The sequence below is a fragment of the Trifolium pratense genome, linkage group LG6 (genome assembly GCF_020283565.1).
Source record: "Trifolium pratense cultivar HEN17-A07 linkage group LG6, ARS_RC_1.1, whole genome shotgun sequence".
Lineage (NCBI taxonomy): Eukaryota > Viridiplantae > Streptophyta > Magnoliopsida > Fabales > Fabaceae > Trifolium > Trifolium pratense.
This window is the reverse complement of record NC_060064.1, coordinates 14,881,032-14,895,451: the sequence shown is the minus strand read 5'-3', so window position 1 is coordinate 14,895,451 and position 14,420 is coordinate 14,881,032. Positions and strand designations below refer to the sequence as shown.

Sequence of the window (14,420 nt, the reverse complement as noted above, 5' to 3'; positions counted from 1 at the left end):
TAATTGTCACATATTATAAAAATATTCACCGAGTCATTATCCTTTTTTTGACGGAAGAAAGAGTAATTTATTTGTACCAAAAAATAGGATATTTATAAGGAAAGTGTTAAATAGTGCACTCGGTGCACTTGTTAAGCACATAAATAAGGAAATTTTGTCTTAAAACTCGTGCATTCAATGTATTGAAAGTGTAAAAAGTTGTTTTTGTCAACATTAACTTCATATTTTATTTCTATTTTGGGTATGCTTAACAAGCACACCGAGTGCACTGTTTAACATGACCATATTTATAAGGTGAGCACTCCGGTACACATATTATGTGGATGTGTACCGGTACATTGTTGATGTGTATAATTTTAATTGGTCCACATATAATGATAATTTAACAAGTCATTTTGAAGATTTCTTTAAATAGAAGTTTTCTAAATTACTCTTTTAATTTACAAAAATTTCAAATTGGGGATTATTGTAATTTAGAAACCTTAAAACATGTTTCCATAATTTCAAAAGAAATCAAAATTCCTTAAACATGTCTCTTTCTCTCTCGTGTGTCTTTGTTCTCCTTTCTTTTTTTTTGGATACTTATTTTTAGGGATTTAATATGCGTATATTTTTTTTTACATCAATTTCTTTTATTTTTTGAAAGTATAGCACCCCTTGAATTCATTCTGATGCCTTTCTTTAAGAACAAAAAATTCTGATGTCTTTCTTTCAATTTCTTTCAATTTCTCATAAAGTTCATGTTTTTTTTCATATCTCAATTTCGTGGTTTTTCAATTTTTGGGTGTTGGATTTTTTTGTTTTAGGTTATTAGGGTTCATAGAAAATTGTCCTTATTTTTGTTTTTGCTAGTGGGGTTACAGTCAAACACAAAACTGAAGAATTTTGGAACCGAAAATTAGAGAGAATACAAGTATCATGATAAATTTGAAGTGGGCAAGTGGCTTGGTTTTAAGACAAATACTTGAGAATAGAAACCGTCTAATTTGTCATGATAATGCATTTTCTTCACTACACTGTATTTTGTTGTGTGAATTTGTATGACTGATACCATGATTATATATTGAACGGTTGCATTTTTGAAGAAAATAAAAGTTAAAAGATGTTGTTAATTTTTATTTAGAAGGGTAGTATTTCTAAAGAAAAAAAATTGAAGATGTTATTGATTTTTGCTTAGAATAGTAGTGTTTTAAAGAGAAAAAAAATCAAAGTTAAATTTTTTTATTGATTTTTGTTTATTGTGCGCGACGGCGGAATGACATTAGGGATCTTGTTTTAGTATTAGGTTTATGCTTTATTTATTTTTCTTGACGCAAGGTTTAGGCTTTTTTTTTAACAATATAAAACAAAACATTAATATAATATAAAAACAAACAAATTTAATTTACAAAATATCATTTGTCTTGTTGGTAAGTTATATATTTTGCAAATAAATAATGATTAAGGGTCCGTTTGGATCGACTTATTTTTGAGTTTATGCAAGTAGCTTATATGTAATCTTTACGTATTATTATAAGTTTGTCAAGATAGTTTATGATAAAATAGGTTATAAAAATACAATTTTCACTAGTGTGAACTTATAAAATAACATAAAACATAATTTATATTGCATAAGATGTTTGCATATGCTCAAAAATAAGCTAATCCAAACGGGGACCTAAATCTCAACTAACTGAACCGACTAAAATAACAAAAAAAAACTAATTGGACTAATAATTACTTAAGAATCCCTCATGGAAACCCACTTGGGTTGGTCTAGTGGTGTTGGCTTGGGTCCTTGGAGTATGCTCCTCTCAAGGTGTTAGGTTTCATTCCTTCGTGTGCCAATTTCGGTGGGATAGTTCATACAGAGGAAAAAAAACTATGGCTTTATATGGGGTCGTGCAAGTGGGCGGTGAGATTGGTCGTCTCGGATTAGTCGGTCCTAGGATCGGATACCGAGTTTCTTTTTTTTAAAAAAGAATCCCTCGTGGATCAATTTTTTTTCTCAAACAATCCAATATCACTTAATTGGAATGACACACATAGGATTCAAACTTTCGGCAAGATAATGGTTCAATATCAACTAGTTGGATTTCATGTGACTCAAAAAAGTTAGTTCATATATGACCTGACTATTAAGTCTCAACTAATAATGCTGACTGTGATTAAAAAAATCAAAATTTATAGATCAAACTCTTCAACTTGAAACATAGTTCATATGCAAAACCTAACTAATTATACTTGTTTTTAATTAAGGAATTCAATTTTTCTCAATCAAGTCGTTCAATATAACCTAATTGAACTAACAAATACTTATGAATTTAAATTTCGACAATCAAACATTTCTTTATTGATATAAAAATTTCATTTACAAAAATTTGAGTATTTTTTAAAATGAGATGAATTAAATATGAATTTAATAAATAAAAAAAAACAAGATAAAAGTAACGAATACTTTGACCTAAAAATTAAATTTTGAGCTCCTAATTTTTGGACAAACTTTTTATAATGCTCTATACATATTTTGCAAAATCATCATAAATACACATCGACTTAACAACATGATTAAAATTACATGCATACTAGGTTTGCTCTAGTATGTTAGAGGTCGTGGGATCGATCCTAAGCTCTATTGTAAATAAAAAAAAATTACATGCATAAATATTTTGTGGAGAAGATAAAAAATTAAATCCAGTAACTTTGCAGCGATAAAAAACTTATTTAACCAAATAAAATATTACAAATCACTAAAAATTAACAATTAATATTACGCAAAATTAACATAAATTATTTTTTTGTACAAATAAATAAATGTATTTATATATATATATATATATATGGTTAAACAGAAAATAAATATTAATCTTTATAAACTAATAATATTAAAATATTATTTTAAAAGGTAATAATATAGAAATATTAAAATCATCCACTCATAATAATAATAATTAAAAAATTTGTTAAAGTCATACGTTTCTTTCTTTAGAAAATACACAATACTAAAATCATATTATTTTATAGGATATTATAATAATTAAAAAAATTGGAGTAAATATTAAAATATTTGAATCTTGTTAAAAAAAAAAGTGAAAATTTGGGTTGGAAGATTTGATACATGCTTTGATTTATTGTGGAATATGATTGATGATTATATTTATGTGATGGATATATTTGCAAATTTTAAAAAGTAGTGTTTAATATAAAAAATTTAATAAAGAAACAAAATCTGCATTAAATGTTTTTGATTTGGTAAACACATCAGCAATGTACCGGTACATTGCCACATAATATGTGTACCGAAGAATTCACCTATTTATAATATAGAAACTTCCGTCAAACAAATTGAAAAATTGAGCACCGCACCGACCGCCATAAAAACAAATTGATTGATGTTTTGGTTGAAGCTTGAAGATAAGCGTTTTTCTCACTTTTCCTATCCTCTCTTTTTATTTTTTTTCTCCATCACTCAATACTTGTTAAAGGCCTCAAGCTTTCAAAGGAAAAACAAATCAGATCTGGGTTTCAAAGGAAAAGAGAAATTTGTAGTTGGTTGAAGTGGTGAATATGGGTGATATGAATCAGAAAGCAGTTTGTAGGAAATTGAAGAGTAAAACTAGATAGATCTAAGGGAAATGAGAGAGATGGTGGTGAGGGCAAAAATGGAAGAAAAATGAGTATATTAACTACCAACCAATAGTAAAGAAGAATTGATTTTGGGCTCAACGCAAAAGCTAGAAATTGGAGCTTCTCATAGAATTGAGTTTGGAAGACAGAATCGATTTGGGAAAAGTGAACCAAACATGTTGCAAAACTAAGAAATCACGGTGAAGGCTTACAAACGCACGTCCATGTGTTGCAAACGCCTAACCAAACATGCACGAAATAATTTAGTGGACAAAAACTTGGTGCCAGGAAGCAACAACATTTTGTTTACAGAAAATGAAAATTCGCTGTCTAACCATTCGAAATAATTCGCTGTCAACATACTATACATATAACAAAATGATTATGTCAGATAAACCGTGAATCAATCGGTGTAGGATATATGTTATATAGTGATTATGAATTTATGATTATATCAACCAATGTTAAGTAAACTATAATTAAACAATAATAACATCCTGTCAATATGTCCGAGTGGTTAAGGAGACAGACTTGAAATCTGTTGGGCTTCGCCCGCGCAGGTTCGAACCCTGCTGTTGACGTTCTAGTGTTTTTTTGTACCAATTTTTTTTTGCTCAATTGTACCCAAAAGAAAAGATCAAAACATGCATCAAAAGAAGCCAATATAGCAACAGCAAATAATATCAGTTTTACAAAATGAATACATTAGGGATTAATCTTGGTTTCTCCTTCTAAAAAGATTGTTCACAAACGATTTTAGTTATAGAATAAGCTGAGCCACGAAAATAAAGATTACAATGGAAGTCTAATATTCAATCAAATGAAGGTATTTTACGGCTTCCATGAATTTTTGCATTTCTTCTTTCACTTTTCTATGCAAATAAGAATTTTCGAACTTTTCAGATCATTTTGTTCAGTTTACTGTCTTCAGCAGGTAATCTTCGAGCTCGACGTTCTTTCATGCAACTCATATGGCTTGCTTGTATGTGGGTTGTATGGACCGAAAGAAATCACAGATTATTCATTGGCTCGGCAAACTCTTTACATCATATGTTGGATAAGATCAAGATTTTTTCCTACAGGTGGTTGAAAGCGACAAGTAGTACTTTAGCTTTGAACTGCCATAGTTGGTGGTCTAGTCCTATACTTTGATTGAGTCTTGTATAGTTTCTTTTAGTTTTATATTTTGACTCTATTGTAACCTTACTCGGTCTTTCTTGGTGTACCGGGCCATGGACCAAAAGGTGATTTGTTAAGGCCCAATACAAAGAAAGCCCAATGGGAGCATCTAAAGGAGAAGCGTGAAAACAACCATGAAAAACACATGATAAGCGTGATCCACCATAACTTGGAAAGGAAGGCAGAAACTTGGAGAAGAAGGAAGAAGCTTGGAGAAGAAGGAAGAAGCTTGGAGAAGAAGGAAAGTAACCGCCCACTACCCATGAATTCCTCTCCAAGCAAGGCAGTTATCAAGCAACAAGAGGGAGATGTTTTGCCTATAAATAGGATCTTCTTCAAGAGAACAAGGGGATTTTTTTTTTTTTCACTGATTCTACATAGACTCACTCTCATCATGAGAAACCACCATATTTTCATTATTGTAAAGTTAATCAATTTTTTCTTTCTGATCATACTTGTATCCATTATCAATCTTGAATAATACACACCCCCTATGTTTTTTACCAGAACATTTTGGCGCCCACCGTGGGGCTGCGGTAAAATCATTTGATCCCAGCCTATCACAGCAACTAGACGAAAAAACAAACATCTTCACATGGCTGGAGAGCATGGAAACAACGATAATTCTAGCGTTAACACCTTGCAAGCCACCGTCGTAGAAATTCGGCGTTTGCAGACTCACATTGCGGCCATCAAGGCTTAAAGGGCAGATGAGAAAGAAGCAGAAGTTACAACTTGACATCTCTTTTGGATATATCTCTATGTTATTGTTATTATTATTATTATTATTATTATTATTATTATTATTATTATTATTATTATTATTATAGTTTTGATCCGGAGGATTTTGTTTGGCTCCACTCATCAATAAAGAAAGAAGCGTGTATACGGAGAATCGCATCGCGTCCTCGTCTTTGCATCGCCATGCATCTGTTATCACACCATCCAAGAACCGCCACGCCGCCACTAACACATTGTTTTCTTTACGGCAACTCTGCTCTCAATCCAGGCGGAAACAATGAAGTCGCCATCGCCGCCGTTATATTCGTTAAGAAATCGCCTCCGACGTCAGTTGTGGATAAATTGTCATCGCCGCGGTCGGTTATGGAGGAATCGCCATCTCACCGTCGGTCGTTCTGTTCACCTCGATCAGGTGTTAACGTTCTTTTCTTGCAACTTACCATTTAATAATATAGTTCTCACTCCTTCTGTTTTGATAATATGTTATTTGTACTTATAATTAACACAAAATGCTTCTTAGTTATTCAAGGAAATTGTTAGAGCACCACAAAAATAAACTGCATAGCAACATGAGATCATGTTGCATTCTATTAGTAGGGTACTGGATAAGTTGAAACAATGAAACTATTAAGCGTTGAACTCATATCATCCCTTCCTGCATTGTCCCATTTATTTGCCATGCAACTTGATCAATGTGATGAACAAATTGATGTAATTAGTGATAGTAATGTACCAATAGAAAATGAAACTAAGGACAATATTTGGAGTGGGACATTATACTGTATTGATATAGCGATTATATGCTTCTGATGCTAGAACCTCAAACTACCAAAAGTTCTATGATGTTTGGTGTTTAATCTTTTAATTTCTCGATAGTATAGCTGTTGATTATTATAGAGAACATCTGATGCATGATACTGTGATAGTTTTATTTCCTTTGTACCTAACAAAGTTATCAAGTTGATCATAGCACAGGGTAACGAACAAATGTGGAAAATTGAGATGAAAATTCAGTAATTATCACTCGGCGAGATAGAAGCCGCCAACTAATATTTCAGGTTGAAGCATATTCCGCGATGACTACCGCAATGGAACTCAGTCTCACCACGCCAAAACATAATTGTTTTTCTTGCTAGGCGAGGAGCGCCGCAACAAACCACCCATGGCGGTATCATTTTCGTTTGTTTTATTTTTCATATATTATTATTGTTGAACCTAATGTATCAAAGCTTATTTGCAGCGATCATGATTAAGTTGCGGGCTCTGAACCAAGAATAAATGAAGCCAGCCGGCTCTAGACCAATAAAGGTTAACCGGTGATGGAATAAAGGTCAACCTGATTAAGTTACGGGCTCTGAACCAACAAAAATGGTTATCTCAAACTTGAGCTCTGAATCTTTATTTAAAGATCAACTCAGATGTGAGCGCTGAACCAAAAACAAGGGTTACAGTGCCTTGGCGTCACCTACGAGTTGGGTACGTCAGAAAAAAAAAAAAATTATTATTAAACAAGGGTTACAGTGCCTTGGCGTCACCTACGAGTTGGGTACGTCAGAAAAAAAAAAAAATTTATTAAACAAGGGTTACAGTGCCTTGGCGTCACCTACGAGTTGGGTACGTCAGAAAAAAAAAAATTATTATTAAACAAGGGTTACAGTGCCTTGGCGTCACCTACGAGTTGGGTACGTCAGAAAAAAAAAAAAAAAAAAAAAATTATTATTAAACAAGGGTTACAGTGCCTTGGCGTTACCTGTAAGTCTTACGAGTTGGGTACGTCAGAAAAAGAAAAATTAAAAAGGTTGAAAGGCCTCGGCGTTACCTATAAGTCTTACGAGTTGGGTACGTCAGAAAAAACAAAATTAAAAGGTTGCAAAGCCTTGGCGTTACCTGTAAGTCTTACGAGTTGGGTACGTCAGAAAAAGAAAAATTAAAAGGTTGCAAAGCCTTGGCGTTACCTGTAAGTCTTACGAGTTGGGTACGTCAGAAAAAGAAAAATTAAAAGGTTGCAAAGCCTTGACGTTACCTGTAAGTCTTACGAGTTGGGTACGTCAGAAAAAGATACATTAAACAAGGTTGCAAGACCTTGGCGTTACCTGTAAGTCTTACGAGTTGGGTACGTCAGAAAAAGAAAAATTAAACAAGGTTGCAAGGCCTTGGCGTTACCTGTAAGTCTTACGAGTTGGGTACGTCAGAAAAAGAAAAATTAAACAAGGTTGCGAGGCCTTGGCGTTACCTGTAAGTCTTACGAGTTGGGTGCGTCAGAAAAAGATACAGCAAAGAAAGGCGAGATTATCAACACCGCCAGAAAAAGCTTACACACAACCAAAGCAAGGCGATTCATTATAACGCCAAATGACAACAGGTATAAAGTTATTCATAAATGATATATAATTATATTTAAAGAGCTAAAGACATTGCAGGTGCAAAGTTAAAATTTTCAAAGGCGAGATTATTGTCAACACCAGACACAAAGTATAGTGGAAGTACGACTCCGAGCAGCTGTCATACCCTAATTTTGTCCTACCTTTTTTTTTTAAAAAAAAAATTTAATTTCTATTATTATTGTTGTTATTATCAAAAAAAAAATAAAAAAATCAAAAAGAATAAAAAGAAAAAATAGGGCTTCACGTGAAACACTTGCAACAACAACTTTGCAGCATTTCCTTCTCCCATTCAAACAAATTTTTTTTAACCTTTTCCCAAATAAAACCAATCATCCACCAAGAACAAAAGATGATGTTTTTCATTCCCATTTTATCTACCAAACCCTAATCCTTTCAGCATAAAGGAAGGCTCAAGTCAGAGGCGATTTTTGGGGAGGAAGAGAGAAGAGAAAAACCAAAAAAATCTCATTTTTTCATCACTTTTCCAAAATCCGAAATTGACTCAAACACTTTCTAAACTTCAATCCTCTTCACCCAAAAGCCTCTAAACACTTCCAGTAGCTTGAAACAACAATAAAAACGAAGGAAAACCGTCAAGAGGAGCTTACTCAAAGTTCAAAATAGCAAAGAGAAGAGTAGGTGTTAACCCACCAAAACAAAGCTCGAAACCAGTAAGATTCTAAACGCTTTTTACTCCTGAATATCATATGAAGCTTTTCCGACCCTTGATTTCGCTTAAATCGTACAAATGTGAAATTTAAAGTTTTTTTTGGGTTTTAAAGTTTCGAACTTTTTTGAGATGCAAACATCTTTTTGAAAAATCTAAGTTTGTTTTCATGATCTACACGAGATTTCAAGCAAAATGGAATTTTATTTTATGATTTTTGGTTAAGAATTGATGAAGTTGTTGTTGTACCGTTTTGCTTTTGTTCATCCATGGCTTCTGTGTTGTGTTTCTTCATGCAAGCCTAAAGAGGGTGAGGAAGGAGATGATGAGGTGGCAGCGTTCCATTGGCTGCTGAGTCTCCTTCCTGTGAGCTTTCATTAGTTTAAAACATGTCTGTTGGATCTGGTGAAAGGCTGAGATCTGTTTGATTATTTTAAAATCCAAGCCATCTGATGAATCAGAAAACTCAGATCTATGAAGCCTATCGCGCACCCTGATCCTGATGACACGTTGGATCATTTTTGTTCTGTTTCTGTTTTTTTGGACGCGTTGGGCCTGGGCTTGGTGTTGCAGTGCTGTTGCTTCACCCCCAGAACCCATTTTCGCACCCCCAGTTACGTTTTGCTTATTTTTTAGTGCTTATTTATATAAGTGCTTATTCAAATAAGAGCTTATTCACATAAGTGCTTATTTAGATAAGTGCTTATCATTTGGAAATGATTATTTGAGTTGTTGATTAATTAGTCAATTAATTAAACACTTGATTAAGTGAGTAACCATTTAAGTTGTTTGATTAAAAGTGCTTAAGTTACTAAGTGCTTAAATGGTTAAACACTTAAATAAGTGATTATTAATTAGGTGATTAATTAATCAAAACCTCTCAAGCTTATTTTAATAAGTTCATATGCAATGTTTGGATTGTTTACTTGACTTAATACTTTTATTTCAAGTTTGTTTCTCAAACGCACTTCTTTACTTGAAAAACCCCACAATTAAAATAAATGGAATGAAAAAGGGTTAGTCTGACGTATGGCTTTCTTCCCCGAATAATTCGAGACCCTGACGTATGGCTCGTGACTCGAATTATTCTCATTCTTATTTTTTCCTAGACAATCACGATTAAGCAAAATTGACCGGTTGGCAAAGGCTTCAGTCCATGCATATGTCTATTGTTATATTATGTCTGCTTGGCTTGTTTTTTGTTTATCTTGCTTAAACTTATCAAATCAAATCATAATTGGAATGAAAAAGGGTTAGTCTGACGTATGGCTTTCTCTCCCCGAATGATTCGAGACCCTGACGTATGGCTCGTGACTTGAATCATTCTCATTCCCCAACGCTAAAAAATATTAAAACACTTCATCATCCACTTCATCTTTCCTTTTGATTTTCTTAAATCAAATAAAAGAACTTAAGCATAATTAGAGTGAAAAGGGGTTAGTCTGACGTATGGCTTTCTTCCCCGGATAATTCGAGGCCCTGACGTATGGCTCGTGACTCGGATTATCCTCATTCTCGGACGTTTTCATTAAAACTCCTAAAATCAACTCAACACAGTCAAACCTTTTCTCTGCCCACGCGCGCAGTAAAAGTAAAACTCTTTTCATAAAACGGATGACGTTTTCGTCCTTTCTCCGTTATACAAACCACGCTTAAGCCTCCAAAGTGCGAGCATACAAGCAGCGTTTACATACGAGAATGCGACTTAGACGTCATGCGTCTAAAAACAACCAACCCACAAACTTTTTTTACCCTGAACTACGAAACCCTGATTTTCCCATTGCACCTGGGAATACGTAGGAGCAGGATTCAACATCTTGTCGGGCACAATAATAAAAAACAAAACCTTTTTCCCCGCGTCTATAATAACATAAATAATAATAAAAACAAACTTTTTCTATCGATGAAGCAAGAAACGAGTAATCAAGCAAACATTAAAAAACACATTAAAGCAAACAAACATTTCCCTCTAAAAGGTTCCCGTTGAGTACAACGGATGTGAGGGGTGCTAATACCTTCCCCTCGTATAACCAACTCCCGAACCCTTTTTTCTCACCCCTCAAGGTTTTCTCGATATTTTCCTTTCCCTTCTTTGGGCTAAATAAAATTCGGTGGCGACTCTGTTTCTTTTCGAGTGTTCACACTCGAGGATTTTTCGCGCCGCGACAGCTGGCGACTCTGCTGGGGACACTAAACCTTTTGAGAGTTAAGCCTAATTTAGTGGGGTTTTCGCTTGTTTGCCTTAATGTGTATGTTATTTACATATTTGCTTTCTCTTTACTGCTTTTAATATTATATTGCATGCTTGCTTGAATATTATCTGCTATATTTCTCTCTTCTTCTTCATCTCCTTTCTTTTTCCTTTTGCCCACTTGGGCCGGTTACCGGTTACTGAGTGAAAAGTCCTACACCCGGACTTGAGGAAAACTTAGGACATAACGGTGGATCATTGTTGACCTTCCTGACGTATGGCTCGTAAGGTTGGCATGATACCCCACCTAGAGTAGATTCTCTTGACGATGTCGGTTCTCCTGACGTATGGCTCGCAGGACCGATGTTTTCTTGTGGGGTCCGTGACTCTAGGAACCTTTTTAATTAACCTAGAACCCAAAACGTGTTACTAGGAACCTTTGTAGATGAGATTTATCTATGATTCTAGAACCCGTGTTAAACCTAGAACAAACATGTGAGAATGGGATGGGTTGCAGGTAACTCTGAGCCGTTGGCCTTCCAAATTTACACCTAATATGTTCTGGTTCGCCCGATCTACTACATGACATAATATTTTCATCCATGCATTCATGACAATAGTCATACATATACATTTTGGTTTTCAAGGAACTAAATAGACACTAGTTACGTAAGCATAAGGTTTTTAAATCATGGGAAGTAAAAGTTTGAATTTTTCTTATATCCCGAAACACTTATGATAACTATGTGTCTACGATTCCCTTAAACTAAAATGGCTAAAAAAAAGAAATAAAGAATTTTGCATGCATTTTCATTCATAAATTGCATCTCATTCCATTCGTTCTATAACCAGTCATATTCCCGACGCCAGTATTGGACAAGAAACGTCACCAAACAAGTCATGGAGAATTGGCAAGACCAGCACGATGCTTTGAAGGGCGAGGTAGCACAATTGACTGAAAAATTGGACAAGGCTCTTGAGTTGTTGATTAATCTGAACAAACCAGCGCAGCCAGTTGTGGTTGAAACCATGGTTCCCGCACCCCAAGGAGGAACTTCAGTAGTGAACACAGTTTGGCCAACTTTTGGTTTGCCCGTTGGGTATACTCCACAGAATCGGGTTAAAGTTCAACAGTCTCCTCAGAATACCCAGACTAGAGTCCCTCTGGTCCAACAAGGTTTTGTTTCACAACAAGAGAATCTGGATGATCCCAGAAATGCTTATCAGAGTCTAGGGTTATTTGATGATGTGCCAAAGGTTAATTCTAATGTTCCTCAGCTGGAGGAAGCTCGACAGAAATTCAAGGCTATTGAAGACCGTTTGAGCATGATGGAAGGAGGAGGTGATCCCCTAGACCTTGCTAATATGTGCCTAGTGTCAGACTTGGTTCTCCCGCCAAAATTTAAGGTCCCTGACTTGGAGAAATACAAAGGTCTCAGTTGTCCAAAGAATCATCTGATTATGTATAGTCGGAAGATGACCTCCTTTGCTAAAGATGACAAACTCATGATGCATTGCTTCCAAGATAGTCTCACTGGGGCATCACTCAATTGGTACGTGCAATTGGAGGGGAGTCGTATCCAGTCATGGAGTGATTTGGCAAATGCTTTCATTAAGCAGTACCAATACAACATTGACATGGCTCCAGATCGTACTCAGTTACAAAACATGTCTCAAGAGGAGGGCGAGTCATTCAGGGTTTATGCTCAACGTTGGAGAGAGTTGGCTGCACAAGTACATCCTCCACTCTTAGAAGCCGAACTAGTGGACATATTCACTAACACTCTGCAAGGGGCGTATTTTGAAAAGATGGTTGGCAGTGTTTCAACTGGTTTTTCTGATATGGTGAAGATAGGTGAGAGGATTGAAATGGGGATCAAGAGTGGTAAGATTCAAGCTACTGTGGGCAATCAATGTACCTCAAAAGATCCTGCAAACAGTTTCACCAAAATGAAGGAGGAGGAAACCAATGCTGCCACTCCCAAAAGAAAGGTCTTTGATCTGATTCCTATGTCATATGGTCAACTTCTTCCATATCTAGTGCACAATGGAATGGTAATTCCCAGGGCTCTAAAACCCATGGCACCACCGTTTCCAGCTTGGTATGATGATAAAGCTAAATGTGAGTTTCATATGGGTGCTGAAGGTCATTCCATTGATAATTGCATAGCATTCAAACATCTAGTGCAAGAGCTCATTGACGGGAAGGTCTTGACTTTCAGGGATGGCAAGCCAAATGTGAAAGATAGTCCGCTGCTAGAGGCCGTCTAAAAGTTTAAAGGTTGCCAACCGGTCAAAAGGGAATCAAGCTCAAGGATTGATTATCATTAGACTGTTTTCATTTTTGTAATTTTCCTATTTGCAAGAGTTTGATTTGTGTTTACACTTGTTTATTCGCAATAGTAATCATAATGGAATAATAATGCATGTTTTGAATTAATCTTTTCATGTCCATTCACTTTTCTCTTCTTCTCCACAAAAGCAAAAATATATATTTCACTCATTTCATTTCTTTCATTATCAAATCTGTTTGAATAAAGATTGGAGGGAGGATGATGAAAAACGAAATAACCAAAATTGCTACAGTATGCTTTCGGATAAAACTTTGCTGATGATGTAAGGCATTGTTTCAAATCCTCAAACACCGGAGAAATAAGGAAGATAATCCCTAGTCACCCCTGTTGAGTCTAGAAGTTGGTGTTTCTTTCTATTCGAAAAAACCCGCATTTTTAACCCGGGGCAGGGTAGTGTTCAGTTAATTCGACCATGCGTTCGAGTTTCAAGAGAAGAACATTTCATTCGAGAATCAATCACATTTTTTCCTTGAACACATCACACGATCTCAATGAAACAAAAGAGAGTCAAAAAGAGAATTTGTTTTCCTCAACCATTGTCGAGGCAGTCACAATTTCCAAACAAAAAGAGAAAAGGCCGCTAAGTCAAAACTCAAAATGACTTAGGCAAAAGTTAGGGTATCCCGGTGGACTAAAAACTCAGAGAATAGTCCAGGCAAAAATTAGGGATTATAAACAAAAAAGAGAATTGAAAGAGAGTGTCACCAATGAAAACAAAATCATGTGACCAAAACAAAAAGTAAGTGACTGTCACGTCAAAAGACATCATTGACCCCTAAGCCATCAAATCCTCACCATCGCGTTTCCAAAATCTCTTGGAACTTGAGAGCATAGGTTGAATTAATTGAACGTAGGACTGAAGAACATCAAGGAGAATGGGTTGGGTTTAAAATACAATTTTGAGCCTTATATCCTTTTATTCAAAAACCGTGAACCAGGCCACGTTACAACCCTCAAGAGACCTAATTGAAGTAAGGTTTATTTCGAAAGCATGCGGTTGCAAGGTTGCGTTAACCTGACTCCCAAGATGTTTTGTTGATCATCATTGTTGATATCATATTCTCACACCCTCTTTCACAATTTTCATCCATTATACATCAATTTCATCTCAATCTTGATTTCAAAACTAGCATGCACATTGCATTAGAATTACTATTTTGAATAGATAGGTTTATCTGCAAATCAGCACTTAACAATAAGGAAGTTTCAGCTATGAACAGTCACCAAGTGATCAGCAAGAAGTTCGGTCCAATCTGGGGCAACTATCTCGGAACTTCAATTAACCAAGAGGGACATTC

The 14,420-nt window shown here is 35.2% G+C and overlaps 1 non-coding gene across 1 annotated transcript; it reads left to right on the top strand.

The window, feature by feature from the left end:
• The first annotated feature begins 4,105 nt into the window (after positions 1-4,105).
• On the top strand, positions 4,106-4,187 carry TRNAS-UGA. Its single transcript has one exon. It is a non-coding gene; the product is annotated as a tRNA-Ser (tRNA).
• The last annotated feature ends 10,233 nt before the right edge of the window (positions 4,188-14,420 follow it).